We start from the raw sequence: 24240 nt of genomic DNA, 5'->3' as shown, positions 1-24240 counted from the left end.
GGACGGGCCGATCAATATGGTGAACAAGGGAGGCGGGCCCTATCGCTATGGTGAATGATGCTGGTGGGGCCTGAGCCCATTCGTAAAGTTGAGTATTCGCTATTTTGGTGGGGAGGTGGGTGTCGGGCCTCATTCACATGGGGACGGGCAGACGGGGCGAGTGCGGTTCCCCGTGGTTATCAGACATGGGGTTTTAGCCTGTTCCCATGGTGACACTACACTGGAAAGATCGAAGTGCCTGACCACTGGCGGCCCCACCCACCACGATCAGCATCAGCAGCGGCCCCACCCTTCACCCTCAGCATCAGCAGCGACCCCGCCCAGCACCCGCAGCATCAGCAGCGACCCCGCCCAGCACCCTCAGCATCGGCCGCGGCCCCACCCGCGACCCTTCAGCAATGGCAGCCGCCCAACCCACCACCTCTGCATTGGTAGTGGTCCCACCCTCCACCTACTGATTGGCAGCGGCCCCACCCTCCACCCTCAGCATCTGCATCGGCCCCACCCACCACCCTCAGCATCGACAGCGGCCCCACCCACCACCCTCAGCATCGGCAGCGACTCCACCCACCACCCTCAGCATCGGCAGCGGCCCCACCCACCACCCTCAGCATCAGCAGCGGCCCCACCAACCACCCTCTGCATTGGTAGTGGTCCCACCCTCCACCCTCAGCATCGGCATCGGCCCCACCCACCATCCTCAGCATCGACAGCGGCCCCACCCACCACCCTCAGCATCGGCAGCGACTCCACCCACCACTCTCAGGATAGGCAGCGGCCCCGCCCAGCACCCTCAGCATCGGCAGCGGCTCCGCCCACCACCCTCAGCATAAGCAGCGGCCCTACCCTCAGCATCGGCAACGGCCCCGCCCACCACCCTCACCAACAGCAACGGCCCCGCCCACCACCCTCAGCATCAGCGGTCGCACCGCCCAGTACCCTCAGCAGAGTCAGCAGCGGCACCGCACTGGACCCTCAGCATGAGGAGCGGCCGCGCCCACCATCCTCAGCATGAGGAGCGGCCCCGCCCACCACCCTCAGCATGAGGAGCGGCCGCGCCCACTACCCTCAGCATGAGTAGCGGCCCCGCCCACCACCCTCAGCATGAGGAGCGGCCGCGCCCACTACCCTCAGCATGAGTAGAGGCCCCGCCCACCACCCTCAGCAGCATTAGCTGCCGCCCCGCCCTCCGGCCGCAGCCTCAGTAGCGGGCCCGCCCACCACCCTCAGCATCAGCAACGGTCCCGCCCACCGTACTCAACATCAGCAATTGCCCCGCCCACCACGATCAGCATCAACAGCGGTCCCGCCTACCACCATTAGCGTCAGCAGCAGCCCCCGCCCACCACCCTCATCATCAGCAGCCGTCCGGTCCACCACCCTCATTATTAACAGCGTCCCCGCCCACCACCCTCATCAGCAGCAGCGGCATGAGGAGCGGCCCCGCCCACCACCCTCAGCATGAGGAGCGGCCGCGCCCACTACCCTCAGCATGAGTAGAGGCCCCGCCCACCACCCTCAGCATCGGCAGGAACCCCGCCCACCAACCTCAGCATGAGGAGCGGCACCGTTCACCACCCTCAGTTTGAGGTGCGGCCCCGCCCACGAACCTCAGCATGGGCAGCGACACCGCCCACCACCTTACGCGAACCTTATCTCAGTGGTAGGGAAACTATTAGAGAGGATTCTTCGGGACAGGATTTACTCCCATTTGGAAACAAATGAACTTATTAGACAGAGACAGCATGTTTTTGTGATGGTGAGGTCGTGTCTTACTAATTTTTGGGGAAGTGACGAAGATGATTGATAAAGGAAGGGAAGTGGATGTTGTCTATGTGGACTTTAGTAAAGCCTTTGACAAGGTCCTGCATGGCAGACTGGTACAAAAGGTGAAGTCACATGGGATCAGAGGTGAGCTGGCAAGATGGATACAGAACTGGCTCAGTCACAGAAGACAGAGGGCAACAGTGGAAGGGTGTTTTTCTGAATGGAGGGATGTGACTAGTGGTGTTTCGCAGGGACCAGTGCTGGGACCTTTGCTGTTTGTAGTATATATAAATGATTTGGAGGAAAATGTAGCGGGTCTGATTAGTAAGTTTTCGGACAACACAAAGGTTGGTGGAGTTGCGGGCAGTGATGAGAATTGTCAGAGGATACAGCACGATATAGATCGGTTGGAGATTTGGGCAGAGAGATGGCAGATGAAGTTTAATCCAGACAAATGTGAGGTAATGCATTTTGGAAGGTCTAATGCAGCTGGGAAGTAGACAGTAAACGGCAGAACCCCTCGGGGTATTGAAAGGCAGAGAGATCTGGACGTACAGGTTAACAGGTCACTGAAAGAGGCAATGCAGGTGGATAAGGTAGTTAAGAAGGCATTCGGCATGCTTGCCTGCATCGGCTGGGGCATAGAGTATAAAAATTGGCAATTCATGCTGCAGCTGTATAGAACTTTAATTTGGCCACACTTAGATTATTGCGTGCACTTCTGGTCACCACACTACCAGAAGGACGTGGAGGTTTTGGAGAGGGTACAGAGGAGGTTTACCAGTATGTTACCTGGTCTAGAGCGGATTAGCTATGAGGAGAGGTTGCAAAAACTTTGATTGTTTTAACTGGAACGACTGAGGTGGAGGGGCGACAAGACAGAGGTTTACAAAGTTATGAGCGAATGGACAGAGTGGAGAGCCAGAAGCTTTTTCCGAGGGTGGAAGAGTCAGTTACTAGGTCACATACGTTTAAGAGTGAAGGGTAAAGTTTAGAGGGGATGTGTGAGGCAATTTCTTTACACAGATGGCGATGAGTGCCTGGAACCTGCTGCCGGCGGAGGTGGTGGAAGCAGATACAATATCGACGTTTCAGGGGCATCTTGACAAATGCATGAATAGGAAGGGAATAGAGGGATATGGGTCCCGGAGGTGCAGAAGGTTTTAGGTTAGGCAGGCATCAAGATCGGCGCAGGCTTGGAGGGCCGAATGGCCTGTTCCTGTGCTGTACTGTTCTTTGTTCTCGTTCTTTGTTCACGCTCAGCATCAGCAGCGGCCTAGCCCAACAACCTCAGCATCAGCAGCGGCGTGGCCCACCTTCCGCAGCATTAGCTGCCGCCCCGCCCTCCGGCCGCAGCATCAGTAGCGGGCCCGCCCACCACCCTCAGCATCAGCAACGGTCCCGCCCACCGCACTCAACATCAGCAATTGCCCCGCCCACCACCATCAGCATCAACAGCGGTCCCGCCTACCACCATTAGCGTCAGCTGCAGCCCCCGCCCACCACCCTCATCATCAGCAGCCGTCCGGTCCACCACCCTCATCATTAACAGCGGCCCCGCCCACCACCCTCATCATCAGCAGCAGCGCTGCCCACCACCCTCATCAAAAGCCGCGGCCCCGCCCACCATCCTCAGCATCAGCAGCAGCCCCGCCCACCACCCACAGAAGCAGCGGCGCTGCCCTCCACACTCCGCATCAGCAGCGGCCCCGCCCACCACTCTCCGCATCATCAGCGGCCCCGCCCACCACCCTCCGCATCAACAGCAGACCCGCCCACCACGCTCGTCAAAACAGCGGCTCCGCCCACCACCCTTCGCATCAGCAGCGGCCTCGCCCACCACCTTCAGCATGAGCAGCGGCCCCGCCCACCACCCTCATCATCAACAGCGGCCCCGCCCACCTCCCTCATTATAACATCGGCCCCGCCCACCACCTTCAGCATCAGAAGCAGCCTCGTCCACTTGCGTTTCCAGCACAACCAGAATAACAACTGTCCGAGAAAATCTGGTTTGAGCTCAGCCTGACTTTTTCATGACAATTGATAAAATTTTAATGCTTTATTTTCCTTTATAAATCTTTACATTTTTATAACACGTTGCAATAATTTATAACTTTGTAATGCGTTATTATCCATTATACATCTGTATATTCCTTTATTGCACTTGGTAATGTAGAACCATTTACAATACTTTATAATGGTTTATCTACTTTACTGACATTTGTAATGCTCCTTACCTCTTTAAACAACTACATAACAATGTTGAATCCTACACCAATATTTAGATACCTAGATAATCCTTTATATCCCATTACAGTAATTTATCACCTTTTATAATACTTGATGAACCTATCTTATTTTTTATATTCATTTATATTGCTTTACAACAGTTTATAACCCTTTACAATTCTTCATAATACTTTAAAGCCTGCGAAACAAAACCGTTTCTAATGCTTCAGAATCTGACATAAAGATTAATATCCATTTATCATCCTTTATGTCCCTTGAAAACATTCACAATATTTCCTAACTCTTTAGAATGTTCAGTAATCCTTTATAACGCTTCCTGACATATTAACCGGGATTTCCTTGCCCTCCTGCTCTTTGGCAGTGACACAAGATCGCACTGGCATCAGCCCGACATGGAGCATTCGGCCTGGCAGAATCCTCTGGCTGCAGCAGCCCGACATGGAGCATTCCGCCTGGCCCAATCCTCCGGCTGCAGCAGCCCGACATGGAGCATTCCACCTGGCCCAATCCTCTGGCTGCAGCAGCCCGACATGGAGCATTCCGCCTGGCCCAATCCTCCGGCTGCAGCAGCCCGACATGGAGCATGCAGACCCTCAAATTAATGCAGACCCTCAAAGTAAGGCAGTTTCTCAAACTTATGCAATACCTCAAATTAATGCAGCCGCTCTTAATAATGCAGACCCTCGAACTATGGCAGTCTCTCAAACGTATGCAGTACTTCAAATTAAAGCAGCCCACAAAATAATGCAGCCCCTCAAACTAAGGTGGCCTCTCAAACTTATGCAGCCACTCAAACTAAGGCAGACTCTCAAACAAACGGCAGACCCTCAAACTTCTGCAGGACCGCAAACTAATGCAGAAACTCAAACTAAGGCAGCAACTCAAACTAAGGCAGACCCTCAAACTAATGCAGACCCTCAAACTAATGCAGACCCTCAAACTAAGGCTGACCTTCAAACTTATGCAGCCTCTCAAACTAATGCATCCACTCAAATAAATAACTTCAGTCAAACGAATGACTTCACTCAAACTAATGCAGCCCCTCAAACTAATGCAGCCGCTCAAATAAAAAACTTCAGTCAAACTAACGACTTCACTCAAACTAATGCAGCTCCTCAAAGCAATACAGCCCCTCAAACTAATGCAGCCACTCAAGCTAATGCAGCTCCTCAAACTAATGCAGACCCTCAAACTAACGCAGACCCTCAAACTAACGCAGACCCTCAAACTAAGGCAGCCTCTCAAACTAAGGCAGCCCCTCAAACTAATGCAGCAACTCAAACTAAGGAAACCCCTCACTCTAAGGCAGACCCTCAAACTAATGGAGCCCCTCAAACTAATGCAGCCCCACAAACCTATGCAGCCCCTCAAACTTATGCAGACCCTTAAACTATTGCAGACCCTTAAACTAAGGCAGAGCCTTAAACTAAGGCAGCCCCTGAAACTTATGCAGCCCCTCAAACTAATGCAGCCCCTCACACTAATGCAGCCGCTCAAACTAACGCAGCCCCTCAAATAAATAACTTCAGTCAAACTAATGACTTCATTCATACTAATGCAGCTCCTCAAAGTAATGCAGATCATCAAAATAAGGGAGCTCCTCAAACTAAGACAGCCCCTCGAAATAAGGCAGACTCTCAAACTTTAGTTCAGTGATACAGCACTGAAACAGGCCCTTGGGCCCACCCTGTCTCTGCCAAGCATCAACCACCCATTGATACTAATCCTACACCAATCCCATATCCCCACCTGTCCCTATGTTTCCCGACCACCTGGCTATACTAGGGGCAATTGATAATGGCCACTTAACCTATCAACCTGCAAGTCATTGGCATGTGGGAGGAAACCGGAGCACGAGGAGGAAACCCATGCAGACACAGGGAAAAGTTGCAAACTCCACACAGGCAGTACCCAGAATTGAACCCGGCTGGCTGGAGTTGTGAGGCAGCGGTGCTAACCACTGCGCCACTGTGCCACCCCGTTATTTGGCCCCTCAAACATATGCAGCCCCTCAAACTAAGGCAGACACTCAAACTGAGGCAGCCCCTCAATCTAAGAAAGCCTCTCAAACTATTGCAGTCCCTGAAACATATGCAGCCCCTCAAACTAAGGAAATCCCTCACTCTAAGGCAGACCCTCAAACTAATGGAGCCCCTCAAACTAAGGCAGCACCTCAAACCGAGGCAGCTCCTCAAACTGAGGCAGCCCCTCAAACTAATGCAGACCCTCAAACTAATGCAGACCCTCAAACTAAGGCAGCACATCAAACTAAGGCCAACTCTCAATCTAATGCAGCTCCTCAAGCTAAGGCAGCCCATCAAGCTGAGGCAGCCCCTCAATCTAAGGCAGCCCCTCAATCAAAGGGAGACCCTCAATCAAAGGGAGACCCTCAAACTAATCCAGCTCCTCAAACTAAAGCAGCCCCTCAAACTAATGCAGACCCTCAAACTAATGCAGCCCCTCAAATTAATGCAGCCCCTCAAATTAATAACTTCAGCCAAACTAATGACTTCACTCAAAGTAATGCAGCCCCGCAAACTAATGCAGCCCCTCAAACTAATGCAGACCCTCAAACTAATGCAGACCCTCAAACTAATGCAGCACCTCAAACTAATGCAGCACCTCAAACTAATGCAGCACCTCAAATAAATAACTTCAGTCAAACTACTGAATTCACTCAAACAAATGCAGCTCCTCAAACTAATGAAGCGCCTCAAACTAATGCAGATCATCAAACTTATGCAGATCATCAAACTTATGCAGATCATCAAACTACGGCAGCCCCTCAAACTGAGGTAGCCCCTCAATCTAAGGCAGTCCCTCAGTCTAAGGCAGCACCTCAAACCAACGAAGAACCTCATTCTAAGTCAGCCCCTCAATCCAAGGCAGCCCCTCAACCAAAGGCAGCCTCTCAACTTAAGGCAGCCCCTCAAACTTATGCAGCCCCTCAAACAAAGGTACCCTCTCAAACTTCTGCAGCACCTCAAATTAAGGCAGCCCCTCAATCTGAGGCAGCCCATCAATCTAAGGCAGCCCCTCAATCGAAGACAGTCCCTCAATCTGGGCATCCCCTCAATCTAAGACAGAACCTCAAACCAAGGAAGACCCTCATTCTAAGTCAGCCCCTCAATCTAAGGCAGCCCCTCAACCAAAGGCAGCCTCTCAACCTAAGGCAGCCCCTCAAACTTATGCAGCCCCTCAAACTAAGGCACCCGTTCAAACATCTGCAGCACCTCAAATTAAGGCATCCCCTCAGTCCAAGGCAGTCCCTCAGTCTAAGGCAGCCCCACAATCCAAGACAGTCCCTCAATCTAAGGCAGCACCTAAAACCAAGGAAGACCCTCATTCTAAGTCAGCCCCTCAAACTAATGCAGACCCTCAAACTAATGCAGCCCCTCAAATCTCTGCAGCCCCTCAAACCTCTGCATCCCCTCAAACGAAGACAGACCCTCAATCAAAGGCAGGCCCTCAATCAAAGGCAGCACCTCAAACCAAGGAAGACCCTCAATCGAAGGCAGCGCCTCAAACTAATGCAGATCTTCAAACTAATGCAGCCCCTTAAACTTATGCAGACCTTCAAACAAATGCAGCCCCTCAAACAAAGGCAGACCCTCAAACTAATGCAGCCTCTTAAACTAAAGCAGGCCCTGAATCTAATACAGCCCCTCAAACTAATGCAGCCCCGCAATCTAAGGCAGCCCCTCTTACCAAGTTAGACCCTGAAAGTAATGCAGACCCTCAAACTCATGCAGATCGTCAAACTAAGGCAGCCACTCAAACTAAGCCAGCCCCTCAAACTAAGCCAGCCCCTCAAACTACAGCAGCCCCTCAAACGAATGCAGCCATTCAATCTAAAGCAGCCCCTCAAACTAATGCAGAACCTCAAACTAATGCAGAACCTCAAACTAATGCAGATCCTCAAACTAATGCAGACCCTCAAACTAATGCAGACCCTCAAACTAATGCAGTATCTCAAACTAACGCAGCCCCTCAAACTACGGCAGACCCTCAAATTAAGGCAGACCCTGAAATGAAGGCAGACCCTCAAACTAAGGCAGCCTGTCAAATTTCGGTAGACCCTCAATCGAATGCAGCTTCTCAAACTAATGCAGCCCCTCAAATTAATAACTTCATTCAAACTAATGACTTCAAACCAAGGAAGACCCTCATTCTAAGTCAGCCCCTCAAACTAATGCAGCTTCTCAAAGTAATGCAACCCCTCAAACAAAGGCAGCCCCTCAAATTAAGACAGACCCCCAATCGAATGCAGCTTCTCAAACTAATGCATCCCCTCAAAGTAATGCAGCCCCTGAAACTAAGACAGCCCCTCAAACTAATGCAGCCCCTCAATCCAAGGCATCCCCTCACACTAAGGAAGACTCTCAAACAAAGGCAGACCCTTAAACTAAGGCTGCCCCTCAATCTAAGGCAGCCACTCAAACCTGTGCAGCCCCTCAACCGAAGGCAGCCCTTCACAAACTATGCAGCCCTTCAAACTAAGCCAGCCCCTCAAACTAAAGCAGCCCGTCAAACTAATGCAGCCCCTCAAACCAAGGCAGCCCCTCATACTAAGGAAGACCCTCAAACAAAGGCAGACCCTCAAACAAAGGCAGACCGTCAAACAAAGCCTGCCCCTCTACTAAGGCACCCATTCAAACCTATGCAGCACCTCAACCTAAGGCAGCCCCTCAAACTTATGCAGCCCCTCAAACTGAGGCAGCCCCTCAAACATTTGCAGCCCCTCAAACAAATGCAGCCCCTTAATCTAATGCAGCTCCTCAAATAAAGAGCTTCAGTCAAACTAATGACTTCACCCAAACCAATGCAGCCCCCCAAACTAATGCAGCCGCTGAAATAAATAATTTCAGTCAGACTAATGACTTCACTCAAACTACTGCAGCTCCTCAAACTAATGCAGCCCCTCAAATAAATAACTTCATTCAAACTAATGACTTCACTCAAACTAATGCAGCTCCTCAAAGTAATGCAGCCCCCAAAACTAATGCAGCCCCTCAAATTAATAACTTCAGTCAAACCATTGACTTCACTCGAACTAATGCAGCCCCTCAAACTAATGCAGCCCCTCAAACTAAGGCAGTCCCTCAAACTAAGGCTGACCCTCAATCTAATGCAGCTTCTCAATCTAAAGTAGCCCCTCAAACTAAAGTAGCCCCTCAAACTAAAGTAGCATCTCAAACTAAGGCAGCCCCTCAAACTAAGGCAGCCCCTCAATCGAATGCAGCCCCTCAAATAAATAACTTCAGTCAAACTAATGACTTCACTCAAACCAATGCAGCTCCTCAAAGTAATGCAGCCCCTCAAACTAATGCAGCCCCTCAAATAAATAACTTCAGTCAAACCATTGACTTCACTCGAACTAATGCAGCCCCTCAAAGTAATGCAGCCCCTCAATCTAAGGCTGACCATCAAACTAAGGCAGCCCCTCAATCGAATGCAGCCCCTCAAATAAATAACTTCAGTCAAACTAATGACTTCACCCAAACTAATGCAGCTCTTCAAATAAATAACTTCAGTCAAACTACTGACTTCACTCAAACCAATGCAGCTCCTCAAAGTAATGCAGCCGCCCAAATTAATGCAGCCCTTCAAATAAATAACTTCAGTCAAACTAATGACTTCACTCAAACTAATGCAGCCCTTCAAATAAATAACTTCAGTCAAACTACTGACTTCACTCAAACCAATGCAGCTCCTCAAAGTAATGCAGCCGCCCAAACTAATGCAGCCCTTCAAATAAATAACTTCAGTCAAACTAATGACTTCACCCAAACTAATGCAGCCCTTCAAATAAATAACTTCAGTCAAACTACTGACTTCACTCAAACTAATGCAGCTCCTCAAAGTAATGCAGCCCCTCAATCTAATGCAGACCATCAAACTAATGCATCCCATCAATCTAAGGCAGACGCTCAAACTAATGCAGACCCTCAAAGTAATACAGCCCCTCAAACTAATGCAGCCCCCAAAAATAAATAACTTCATTCAAACTAATGACTTCACTCAAACTAATGCAGCTCCTCAAAGTAATACAGCCCCTCAAACTAATGCAGCCCCCAAAAATAAATAACTTCAGTCAAACCATTGACTTCACTCAAACTAATGCAGCCCTTCAAACTAATTCAGCCCCTCAAACTGAGGCAGTCCCTCAAACTGAAGCAGCCCCTCAAACTGAGGCAGCCCCTCAAACTATTACAGTACCTGAATCTAAGGCAGCCCCTCAATCTAAGGCAGCCCATCCATCTAAGGCAGCTCCTCAAACTTATGCAGCCCCTCAACTTTTGCAGCCCCTCAAAGTAAGTCTGACCCTCAAACTAAGGCAGCCCCTCAAACTAAGGCTGTCCCTCAATCTAATGCAGCTTCTCAAACTAAGGTAGCCCCTCAAACTGAGGCAGCCCCTCAAACTAAGGCAGCCCCTTAATCTAATGCACCTCCTCAAAGTAATGCAGCCCCTCAAATTAATAAATTCACTCCAACTAATGCAGCTCCTCAAAGTAATGCAGCCCCTCAAACTAAGTCAGCCCCTCAAATAAATACCTTCATTCAAACTACTGACTTCACTCAAATTAATGCAGCCCCTCAAACTAAGGCAGCCCCTCAAACTATGTTAAGACCTCAAACTAAGGCAGTCCCTCAAACAAAAGCAGCCCCTCAAACTAAGGCAGCCCCTCAAACTAAGCCAGCCCCTCAAACTAAGCCAGCCCCTCAAACTAAGCCAGCCCCTCAAACTACAGCAGCCCCTCAAACGAATGCAGCCATTCAATCTAAAGCAGCCCCTCAAACTAATGCAGAACCTCAAACTAATGCAGAACCTCAAACTAATGCAGATCTTCAAACTAATGCAGACCCTCAAACTAATGCAGACCCTCAAACTAATGCAGTATCTCAAACTAATGCAGACCCTCAAACTATGGCAGACCCTCAAATTAAGGCAGACCCTGAAATGAAGGCAGACCCTCACACTAAGGCAGCCTGTCAAACTTCGGTAGACCCTCAATCGAATGCAGCTTCTCAAACTAATGCAGCCCCTCAAATTAATAACTTCATTCAAACTAATGACTTCAAACCAAGGAAGACCCTCATTCTAAGTCAGCCCCTCAAACTAATGCAGCTTCTCAAACTAATGCATCCCCTCAAAGTAATGCAACCCCTCAAACAAAAGCAGCCCCTCAAATTAAGGCAGACCCTCAATCGAATGCAGCTTCTCAAACTAATGCATCCCCTCAAAGTAATGCAGCCCCTGAAACTAAGACAGCCCCTCAAACTAATGCAGCCCCTCAATCCAAGGCATCCCCTCATACTAAGGAAGACCCTCAAACAAAGGCAGACCCTTAAACTAAGGCTGCCCCTCAATCTAAGGCAGCCACTCAAACCTGTGCAGCCCCTCAACCGAAGGCAGCCCTTCACAACTTATGCAGCCCTTCAAACTAAGCCAGCCCCTCAAACTAAAGCAGCCCGTCAAACTAATGCAGCCCCTCAATCCAAGGCAGACCCTCATACTAAGGAAGACCCTCAAACAAAGGCAGACCCTCAAACAAAGGCAGGCCGTCAAACAAAGCCTGCCCCTCTACTAAGGCAGCCCCTCAAACTTATGCAGCCCCTCAACCTAAGGCAGCCCCTCAAACTTATGCAGCCCCTCAAACTAATGCAGCCCCTTAATCTAATGCAGCTCCTCAATTAAATAGCTTCAGTCAAACTAATGACTTCACTCAAACCAATGCAGCCCCCAAACTAATGCAGCCGCTGAAATAAATAATTTCAGTCAGACTAATGACTTCACTCAAACTACTGCAGCTCCTCAAAGTAATGCAGCTCCTCAAACTAATGCAGCCCCTCAAATAAATAACTTCATTCAAACTAATGACTTCACTCAAACTAATGCAGCTCCTCAAAGTAATGCAGCCCCCAAAACTAATGCAGCCCCTCAAATTAATAACTTCAGTCAAACCATTAACTTCACTCGAACTAATGCAGCCCCTCAAACTAATGCAGCCCCTCAAACTAAGGCAGTCCCTCAAACTCAGGCTGACCCTCAATCTAATGCAGCTTCTCAATCTAAAGTAGCCCCTCAAACTAAAGTAGCCCCTCAAACTAAGGCAGCCCCTCAAACTAAGGCAGCCCCTCAATCGAATGCAGGCCCTCAAATAAATAACGTCAGTCAAACTAATGACTTCACTCAAACCAATGCAGCTCCTCAAAGTAATGCAGCCGCCCAAACTAATGCAGCCCTTCAAATAAATAACTTCAGTCAAACGACTGACTTCACCCAAACTAATGCAGCCCTTCAAATAAATAACTTCAGTCAAACTAATGACTTCACTCAAACCAATGCAGCTCCTCAAAGTAATGCAGCCGCCCAAACTAATGCAGCCCTTCAAATAAATAACTTCAGTCAAACTAATGACTTCACTCAAACTAATGCAGCTCCTCAAAGTAATGCAGCCCCTCAAACTAATGCAGCCCCTCAAATAAATAACTTCAGTCAAACCATTGACTTCACTCGAACTAATGCAGCCCCTCAAAGTAATGCAGCCCCTCAATCTAAGGCAGACCGTCAAACTAAGGCAGCCCCTCAATCGAATGCAGCCCCTCAAATAAATAACTTCAGTCAAACTACTGACTTCACCCAAACTAATGCAGCCCTTCAAATTAATAACTTCAGTCAAACTAATGACTTCACCCAAACTAATGCAGCCCTTCAAATAAATAACTTCAGTCAAACTACTGACTTCACTCAAACCAATGCAGCTCCTCAAAGTAATGCAGCCGCCCAAACTAATGCAGCCCTACAAATAAATAACTTCAGTCAAACTAATGACTTCACCCAAACTAATGCAGCCCTTCAAATAAATAACTTCAGTCAAACTACTGACTTCACTCATACCAATGCAGCTCCTCAAAGTAATGCAGCCCCTCAATCTAAGGCAGACCGTCAAACTAATGCATCCCCTCAATCTAAGGCAGACGCTCAAACTAATGCAGACCCTCAAACTAAGGCAGACCCTCACACGAAGGCAGACCCTCAATCGAAGTCTGCTTCTCAAACTAATGCAGCCCCTCAAATTAATAACTTCATTCAAACTAATGACTTCACTCAAACTAATGCAGCTCCTCAAAGTAATACAGCCCCTCAAACTAATGCAGCCCCCAAAAATAAATATCTTCAGTCAAACCATTGACTTCACTCAAACTAATGCAGCCCTTCAAACTAATTCAGCCCCTCAAACTGAGGCAGTCCCTCTAACTGAGGCAGCCCCTCAAACTATTACAGTACCTGAATCTAAGGCAGCCCCTCAATCTAAGGCAGCCCGTCCATCTAAGGCAGCTCCTCAAACATATGCAGTCCCTCAACTTTTGCAGCCCCTCAAAGTAAGTCTGACCCTCAAACTAAGGCAGCTCCTCAAACTAAGGCTGTCCCTCAATCTAATGCAGCTTCTCAAACTAAGGTAGCCCCTCAAACTAAGGCAGCCCCTCAAACTAAGGCAGCCCCTTAATCTAATGCACCTCCTCAAAGTAATGCAGCCCCTCAAATTAATAACTTCACTCAAACTAATGCAGCTCCTCAAAGTAATGCAGCCACTCAAACTAATGACTTCACCCAAACTAAGTCAGCCCCTCAAATAAATACCTTCATTCAAACTACTGACTTCACTCAAATTAATGCAGCCCCTCAAACTAAGGCTGCCCCTCAAACTATGTTAAGACCTCAAACTAAGGCAGCCCCTCAAACAAAGGCAGCCCCTCAAACAAAGGCAGTCCCTCAAACTAATGCAGCGCTCAAACTATTGCAGCACTCAAACTAATGCAGCACCTCAAACTAATGCAGTACCTCAAACTAATGCAGCTCCTCAATCTAAGGCAGCCCCTCAGTCTAAGGCAGCCCCTCAAAATAATTCAGCCCCTTAAACTAATGCAGCTCCTCAAATTAATGCAGCCCCTCAAATTAATAACTTCACTCAAACTAATGCTGCTCCTCAAAGTAATGCAGCCCCTCAAATTAATGCAGCCCCTCAAGTAAATAACTTAATTCAAACTAATGACTTCACTCAAACTAATGCAGCTCCTCAAACTAATGCAGCCCCTCAAACTAATACAGCCCCTCAAACTAATGCAGCCACTCAAATATATACCTTCATTCAAACTACTGACTTCACTCAAATTAATGCAGCTCCTCAAACTAAGGCAGAGCCTCAAACTAAGGCAGAGCCTCAAACTAAGGCAGCTCCTCAATCTGAGGCAGCCCCTCATACGAAGGCAGCCCCTCAAACGAAGGCAGAGCCTCAAACTAATACAGCCCCTCAAACTAATGCAGCCACTCAAATATATACCTTCATTCAAACTACTGACTTCACTCAAATTAATGCAGCCCCTCAAACTAAGGCAGCCCCTCAAACTAAGTCAGGACCTCAAACTAAGGCAGCCCGTCAAACAAAGACAGCCTCTCAAACAAAGTCAGCCCCTCAAACAAAGGCAGCCCCTCAAACAAAGGCAGCACTCAAACTAATGCAGTACCTCAAACTAATGCAGCCCCTCAAATTAAGGCTGTCCCTTAAACTAAAGCAGCCCCTCAATCTAAGGCAGCCCTTCAGTCTAAGGCAGCCCCTCAAAATAATGCAGCCCCTCAAAATAATGCAGCCCCTCAAAGGAAGGCAGCCCCTCAAACTAAGGCAGCCCCTCAAACTAAGGCAGCCCCTCAAACTAAGGCACCCCTTCAAACTCATGCAGCCCCTCAAACGTATGCAGCGCCTAAACTTATGCAGCCCCTCAAACGAGGGCAGCCTCACAAACTAATGCAGACCCTTAATCTAATGCAGCTCCTCAAATTAAAGCAGCCCCTCAAATTAATGCAGCCTCTCAATCGAATGCATCCCCTCAAACTAATGCATCCCCTCAAACTGAAGCAGCGCCTCAAACTAAGGCAGCCCCTCATACTAAGGCAGCCCCTCAAACTAAGGCAGAGCCTCAAACTAAGGCAGAGCCTCAAACTAAGGCAGCTCCTCAATCTAAGGCTGCACCTCAAACTGAGGCAGACCCTCAATCTAAGGCAGGCTCTCAATTTAAAGCAGCCCCTCAAATTAATGCAGCCTCTCAATCGAATGCATCCCCTCAAACTAATGCATCCTCTCAATCTAAAGCAGCGCCTCAAACTAAGGCAGCCCCTCATACTAAGGCAGCTCCTCAAACTAAGGCAGAGTCTCAAACTAAGGCGGAGCCTCAAACTCAGGCAGCTCCTCAATCTGAGGCAGCACCTCAAACGAAGGCTGGCCCTCAATCTAAGGCAGCACCTCAAACTGAGGCAGACCATCAATCTAAGGCAGGCCCTCAAACTAAGGCAGCCCCTCAAACTAAGGCAGCCTCTCAAACAAAGGCAGCCCCGCAAACTAATGCAGACCCTCAATCTAAGGCAGCCTCTCACACTTATGCATCCCCTAAAGTTATGCAGCCCCTAAAATTATAAAGCCACTCAAATTTATGCAGCCCCTCAAACGAAGGCAGCCTCTCAAACTAGTGCAGACCCTTAATCTAATGCAGCTCCTCAAATTAAAGCAGCCCCTCAAAATAATGCAGCCTCTCAAATAAATTATTTCAGTCAAACTAATGACTTCACTCAAACTAATGTCTTCACTCAAACTAATGCAGCTCCTCAAAGTAATGCAGCCCCACAAACTAATGCAGTCCCTCAAATGAATAACTTCACTCAAACTACTGACTTCACTCAAATTAATGCAGCCACTCAAACTAATGCAACCCCTCGAAATAATGCAGATCCGCAAACTAAGGTAGCCCCTCAAACTAAGGCAGCCCCTCAAACTAATTCAGGGCCTCGAACTGAGGCAGCCCCTCAAACAAAGGCAGCCCCCCCAAACTAATGCAGCCACTCAAACTAATGCAGTACCTCAAACTAATGCAGCCCCTCAAATTAAGGCAGTCCCTTAAACTAAAGCAGCCCCTCAATCTAAGGTAGCCCCTCAATCTAAGGCATCCCCTCAATCTAATGCAGCCCCTCAAACTAATGCAGTCCTTCAAATGAATAACCTCATTCAAACTACTGACTTCACTCAAATTAATGCAGCCACTCAAACTAATGCAACCCCTCGAAATAATGCAGATCCGCAAACTAAGGCAGCCCCTCAAAATAATGCATCCCCTCAAACTAAGGCACCCCTTCAAACTTATGCAGCCCCTCAAACTAAGGCACCCCTCAAACTAATGCAGCCCCTCAAACGTATGCCGCGCCCAAACTAATGCAACCCCTCAAAGGAAGGCAGCCTCTCAAACTAATGCAGACCCTTAATCTAATGCAGCTCCTCAAATTAAAGCATCCCCTCAAATTAATGCAGCCTCTCAAATAAATAACTTCAGTCAAACTAATGACTTCACTCAAACTAATGCAGCTCCTCAAAATAATGCAGCCCCTCAATCTGATGCATCCCCTCAAACTAATGCATCCCCTCAAACTATAGCAGCGCCTCAAACAAAGACAGCCCCTCATACTAAGGCAGCCCCTCAAACTATGGCTGAGCCTCAAACTAAGGCAGCTCCTCAATCTAAGGCAGCACCTCAAAATAAGGCTGGCCCTCAAACTAATGCAGCGTCTCAAACTGAGGCAGCCCCTCAAACTAATACAGACCCTCAAACTGAGGCAGCCTCTCAAACAAAGGCAGCCCCGCAAACTAATGCAGACCCACAATCTAATGCAGCCTCTCAAACATATGCAGTCCCTAAACTTATGCAGCCCCTAAACTTATAAAGCCCCTCAAATTTATGCAGCCCCTCAAAGGAAGGCAGCCTCTCAAACTAATGCAGACCCTTAATCTAATGCAGCTCCTCAAATTTAAGCAGCCCCTCAAATTAATGCAGCCTCTCAAATAAATTACTTCAGTCAAACTAAAGACTTCACTCAAACTAATGCAGCTCCTCAAACTAATGCAGCCCCTCAAACTATTGCAGCCACTCAAACTAGTCATAAGATCATAAGATCATAAGAAGTAGGAGCGGGAGTAGGCCGTCCGGCCCCTTGAGCCTGCTCTACCATTCAATAAGATCATGTCTGATCTTTTCGTGGACTCAGATTCATGTACCCGCGTTCTCACCGTATCCCTTAATTCCTTTATTATTCAAAAAGATATCTACCTCAGCTTTAAAAACGTTTCCTGAAGTTGCATCAACTACTTCACTGGGCATGGAATTCCACAGATTAACAATCCTCTTGGTGAAGAAGTTCCTTCTGAATTCAGTCCTAAATCTGCTCCCTCTAATCTTGAGGCTATGCCCTCTTGTCCTAGCTTCACCTGCCAGTGGAAACATCCTCTCTACTTGTATCTTATCTATTCCCTTCATAATTGTATATGTTTCTGTAAGATCTCCCTTCATTATTCTAAATTCCAATGAATAAAATCCCAATCAACTCAGTCTCTCCTAATAAGCCAACCCCCTCAACTACGGAATCAACATAGTGAGCCTCCTCTGCACCCCCTCCAGTGCCAGTACTTCCTTTCTCAAGTAAGGAGACCAAAACTGCACACAGTACTCCAGGTGCGGCCTCACCAGTACCTTATGCAGCTGCAACATAACCTCTCTGCTTTTGAACTCAATCCCTTTAGCAATGAAGGACAAAATTCCATTTGCTTTCCTAATTACTTGCTGTACCTGCAGACCAACCTTCTGCGATTCATGCACAAGGACACCCAGGTCCCTCTGCATAGCAGCATGCTGCAACTTTTTACCAATCAAGAAATAATCCTTTTTACTGTTACTCCTACCGAAATGAATGACTTCACATTTATTAACATTGTATTCCATCTGCCAGTCCTTTGCCCACTCACTCAATGTACCTATGTTCCTCTGCAAAGTTTCACAGTCATCTGCACACTTTGCTCTGCCACTCATCGTAGTGTCATCTGCAAACTTTGACTCCCTACAAGTGGTCCCCAACTCCAAATCATCTATATAAATTGTAAATAATTGCGGACCCAACACCGGTCCCTGAGGCACACCACTAGTGACTGATTGCCAACCATATTAGCACTCATTTTATCCCCACTCTCTGCTTCCTGTCAGTCAACCAATCCTCTATCCATGCTAATACTTTACCCCGAACTCCATGCATCCTTATTTTATACAGCAGCCTCTTGTGTGGCACCTTGTCGAAGGCTTTTTGGAAATTTAGGTACACCACAGGTAAGGCAGATGAGCTCAGAGCATGGACCGCTACATGGGATTGTGACATTATAGCTATTGTGGAAACGTGGTTGAGGGATGGGCAGGACTGGCAGCTCATTGTTCCGTAGTCCCGATCCTTCTGGCTCGACAGAGGTGGAAGTAAGAGAGGACGGGGATTTGCACTATTGATTTGGGAGGACATCACGGCAATACTTAGAGAGGATATCCCGGGGGGAATGTCCAGCGAGGCCATATGGGTAGAGCATCGAAATAGGAATGGGGTTGATCACTTTTATGGGATTATACTATAGGCCCCCCAATAGTCAGAGGGAAGTGGAGGAGTATATATGTAGGAAAATCACAGATAGGTGTAGGAATTATAGGGTTGTAAAAGTAGGTGCCTTCAACTTCCCTAATATTGACTGGGACTGCTTTAGTGCTAAGGGATCAGATGGGGAAGAATTTGTTAAGTCTGTCCAGGACAGTTTTCTGAAGCAGTATGTGCATGGCCTTACTGGAGAAGGGGCTACACTCGACCTCCTCTTCGGAAATCAGGATGTGCAGGTGGTTGATGTGTCAGTGGGGGAGCACTTTGGGATCAATGACCATAACTCTATTAGCTTCAAGATAGTTATGGAAAAGGATAGGACTGGTCCTCAGGTTGAAGTCCTAAATTGGGGGAAGGCTAATTTCGATGGCATCATACAGGAACTCTCAAAAGTTAAAGGGGAGAGGCTATTTACAGTTAAAGGGATGTCTGGCAAGTGGGAGGCTTTCAAAAGTGAGATAGTAAGAGTTCAGGGCCGGAATGCTCCTGTTAGATGGAAGGGCAAGGCTGGCAGGTTTAGGGAACCTTGGGTGGTGAGGGATTTTGAGGGTCTGGTCAGGACAAAGAAGGAGTCATATGTCAGGTATAGGCAGCTGAGAATGAACGAATCCCTCGAGGAGTTTAGGGGATGGAGGACTACACTCAAGAAGGCCATTAGGAGGGCGAAAAGGGGCCATGAGATTTCTCTGGCAGATAAGATAACGGAGAATCCTAAAAGATTGTATATTAAGAGTAAAAGGGTAGCTCGGGAAAGAGTAGGTCCCCTTAAGGATCAGTGTGGCAATCTATGTGTGGAGCCACAGGAAATGGGCGACGTCTTAAATGAAAATTTCTCGTCCGTATTTACCATGGAGAAGGTCAGTGGAAGCTACTGACTTCAAGGGAGGGAACACCGATATCCTGGAGCATATCAACGTTACAAAGGAGGATATGTTGTTGGTTTTGAAGCGCATTGAGGTTGATAAATCCCCAGGGCCTGACCAGGTTTATCCTAGAATGCTATGGGAAGCAAGGGAGGAGATTGCTGGGACCCTGACAGAGATTTTGTATCATTGTTAGCCATGGGTGAGGTACCAGAAGACAGGAGGATCGTTAATTGTGTGCCTTTATCGAAGAAGGGCAGCAGGGATAAGCCAGGGAACTGCAGGCCGGTGTGCCTTACATCAGTGGTGGGAAAGTTATTGGAAGGGAATCTGAAAGACAGGATTTATATGCATCTGGAAATGCATGGTCTGAATAGGGATAGTCAGCATGGCGTTGTGCGTGGGAAATCATGTCTCACGAATTTGATTGAGTTTTTCGAGGAGGTGACCAAGAGGATTGACGAGGGCAGGGCGATGGACTTTGTACACATGTACCTTAGCAAGGCCTTTGACAAGATCCCGCATGGTAGGCTGGTCCAGAACGTTCAATCATATGGGATCAAGTGTGAGCTGGCAAATTGGATCAAGATTGGCTTGGTGATAGGAGGCAGAGGGTAGTAGTGGAGGGTTGTTTTTCAGATTGGAGGCCGGTGACCAGTGGTGTGCTGCAGGGATTGGTGCTGGACGCTCTGTTGTTTGTCATTTCAATTAATGACTTGGATGCGAATGCAAGGGGCATGATTAGTAAGTTTGCAAATGACACCAAAATTGGTGGTATAGTGGACAGTGAAGAAGGTTGTCTAAGGTTACAACAAGATATAGATCAACAGGGAAAGTGGGCAAGGGAGTGGCAAATGGAATTTAATGCAGACAAGTGTGACGTGATTCATTTTGGGAACTTAAACCAGGGCAGGAAAATACACAGTGAATGGCAGGGCCCTTGAGAGTGTTGTTGAGCAGAGAGACCTTGGGGTGCAAGTACGTAGTTCCCTGAAAGTGGCAACACAGGTAAATAGGCTGGTGAAGAAAGCGTATGGCATGCTAGCCTTCATCAGCCGAGGCATTGTGTACAAGAGTTGCGACATCATGTTGCAGTTGTACATAACGTTGGTTCGGCCGTATTTTGAGTACTGTGTGCAGTTCTGGTCGCCACACTACAGGAAAGATGTGATTAAGCTAGATAGGGTGCAGAAAAGATTCACAAGGATGTTGCCTGGTTTGGAGGGCTTGAATTATAAAGAGAGATTGGATAGGCTGGATCTGTTTTCCCTGGAGCGAAGGAGGCTGACAGGAGACATGACAGAGGTATGTAAAATTATGAAAGGCATAGATAGGCTCGATAGCCAGAGTCTGGTTCCCATGGTCGGGGTGACTAAATCTGGAGGGCATAGATTCAAGGTGAGAGTTAGGAGGTTTAAAGGGGATCAAAGGGATACATTTTTCACACAAAGAATAGTGGGGAACTGGAATGAGATTTCTGAGGAGGTGGTGGACAGGAACAGTAGGGACATTTAAGAGGCATCTGGACAGGTACGTGAATGAGCAAGGCATAGAGGGATATGGAATTAATGCTTGCAGGTGGGATTAGTATCGATAGGCATTATGGTCGGCATGGACCCAGTGCACCGAAGGGCCTGTTTATCTGCTGTACGACTCTGTGACACAAGAACGCAATTCACTCTACATTAAATCAATAAATGGCCCTAAGCAAAGCAAAGGCTTTGAGCTCTGACAACATCCTGGATATAATACTGAAGATATGTGCTCCAGACCGAGCCAAGCCCCTAAAGAAGGGACAATATCTGAAAATGTGGAAAATTTCACAGGTATTCCCTGTCAACAAAAGCAGGCCAAATCCAACCTGGCCAATTATCCCTCCATTAATCTAATCTCAATCATCACCAAGGTCAAGGATTTTGTCGTTGACAGGATTACCTTTGACACGTGCACTTACACCAGCTTACCGTTGCTCAGTTTGGGTTCTGCCAGACCTCGGCTTAAGACCTCATTACAGCCTTGGTCAAACATGGACGAAAGAGCTAACTTTCATAGGTGAGGTGAGAGTAACTGCCTTTAACTTTAAGGCAGTGTTTAACCCAGTGTGACATTACGAAGCCCTATCAAATTGAAATAAATGGGAAGCAAGGGGAAAACTCTTCACTTGTTGGAGTCATACCAAGCACAAAGGACGATGAATGTTCTTGCTGGAGGCCAATAATTACGGCAAGAGTTCCTCGGGGTTGTGTCCTCGGTCCAACCATCTACAGCTGCTTCATCAATGACCTTCCTTTCGACAAAATGTCTCAGCATGGATGTTCCACTGACGATTGTACGGAGTTCAATACCAATTGCAACTCGTCAGGTGCTGAAGCTAACTGTTCGTGCATGCAACAAGACCTGGACAACATTCAGCATTGGGATGATCAGGAGCAAGTAGCAGGGCATGACAGAGAATAGGATATTTCCTCTGGCTGCTGGGTCTAGAACAAGGGCACACAGTCTCAAAATAAGGGAATGTCTATATAAGACTGAGGTGACGAGGAATGTATTTACTCATAGGGTGGTGAATCAGTGGAAATATGCACCTCAGAGTGCTGTGGAAGCTCAACCATTGAGCATGTTCAAGACAGAAGTCGATAGATTGCTGGATACTGGTGACATCAAGTGATTTGGGGATAGTGCAGAAAAATGGCATAGAGGTGGATGCCCATTCTGTTTGAATGACAGAGCAGGCAGCTCAGTGGGTCGAATGGACTACTCCTGCTTATATTTCTCGTGACCCTATGATACTAGACTGCTTACAGTAACTACAACACGAATCTCATCTCCTGTGGACTTTATTCATCATTCACAGGCTAGGCAACCAGCTACAAAACAACAACAGCTGTCTCACAGGCAAAGTTATGACTTATACAAAGAAGGTTTCCACTGTTGCAGTGTTTACCCACACTGCATAAAGTGTTCGGCTTCTGGTAAACAGAGTAAAGCCTACGGAAAACCTGCACTTTACTCGTTTTTGTCGCTCATCAGGAAAATCAACTATTAATCCCAATATCAACAGAAGGGTGCCACGTATGCGTACCAGAGCACAAAGGTGACAGAATGTACCTAACATAGAGCCGGACGACCCTGAACACACTTTTGGGTTCTCCTCAGACACAGCACACAGTCACGTGTGAAAGTAACCACTGGCTGCTCGGATGTCGGCGCTCTCATCGATAAGGAGCGTCTGGCAGTGTCTGGGAGGCAATATATTAAACAAACTTCAATATTGCTGCCTTCTCTGCAAACCAGGGAACATGAAAATCTTCCCTTACAACAGTGACAAACCATTAAAAATTGTTGGAAGTTTTGAAATATCTGTCTCATTCAAAGCCACTACAATGAAAGCATTCTCTGGAGCATGTGACATGATTATCATTTTCCACACAGCAACATATCTGTAAATCCTTGCAGTCACATATGCACTTCCTTCACATAACAAAAACATTCTGAACATATGCCACTGATCACTTCACTGGTATCAGATAGCTGAAAGGTGTCACATGCAAGCTGCATGTAGATCCTAATGTGCCCCAGTTGCACATCAATGGCGAGGAATACCATTTCATGTTAGGAAACAGGCAGAGAAGCAACTTCAACACGAACTTGACCTTGACTTTATTGAGAAAGTTGAGGATGAGCCTATCCCTTCAGTCTCACCCACACAAGTCATCAAGGCACCCAAACGCAAGAACCAGATTAGAGGCCACATTGATATGCGATCACCAAACCAAGTGTACAACGAGAAAGACACAACACCGACAATTAAGTACATCATAGGAAAAGTGATGGTGCAAAGCACTTGGCTAACCTTGAGCTCATTGCAGCCTACTATCAAATCGAGCTTGCACAAGAATCAAGATATCTTACGGTATTAGCTATTCACATCGAACTTCTCCAATCCAAGAGGTTCAACTTTACAGTCAGCTCAACAGCTGAGGTATTTCACCACTGGATTCAGTCTGCACTCCAAGGACTTGAAGGCAGGCTGAACATCAGTGATGACATTCTCATATATGGTCGCACTGAAAGGGAACTTGAGATGTGACTGCATACATGTCGACAATGTCTCAGAGAATGTAACCCCACCTTGAAGAAAGACAATTATGTATTTAATGAAAGGAGAATTGAATTCTTCTGTCACGTGTTCAGTGTTGAAGGAGTATCACCAGATCCACGGAAATGTGAAGCCATTGCAAACTTTGAAGATCCTACAAATGTAGAAGAAGTCCTGAGTCTGCAAGGACTCATTACATACTGTAGTCACTTCATTCCTCACCTCGCTACGCTATCTGTCCCCAAGGCAATCTGCCAAAAGAGACAACCAACTGGGAATGGACTAAATGATACAAACAGGAGGTACACCAGATCAAACGACGTTTGTCTGCAAGTCCCACAAGCGCCTATTTGGACACTGAAAACATACTCAGCTAAACGTGGATGCAACCGGGCTAGCAAAGGTGCAGTCCTCGCGTAGAAAGACAAGACAGGTAACATCAATCATCGCGATGGAAAGCCGATTGCTAACGCCTGTAGAGCAACATTATTCACAAAAAGAAAGAAGCTCTCTCAGTCACATGGGATATCTTCCACTTTCTTCTCTTTCTATATGCAAGTGAGTTTAAAGTGATAACCAATCATAGACCGCTGGTAAGCTTGTTCAACAATCTACATTGCAAACCACTTACTCCGATAGATTGTTGGATACTCAAACTATAAGAGTACAGGTGGCATGTTGAATATCAGCCAGATGAGTTCAACCCAGTGCATTACCTTTCACAACCTCCATTACCTACATTCAGTCCTCCT

This window comes from Heterodontus francisci, unplaced genomic scaffold (assembly GCF_036365525.1).
Source record: "Heterodontus francisci isolate sHetFra1 unplaced genomic scaffold, sHetFra1.hap1 HAP1_SCAFFOLD_510, whole genome shotgun sequence".
NCBI lineage: Eukaryota > Metazoa > Chordata > Chondrichthyes > Heterodontiformes > Heterodontidae > Heterodontus > Heterodontus francisci.
The sequence above is the reverse complement of the archived record's forward strand: the minus strand, read 5'-3'. Positions refer to the sequence as shown.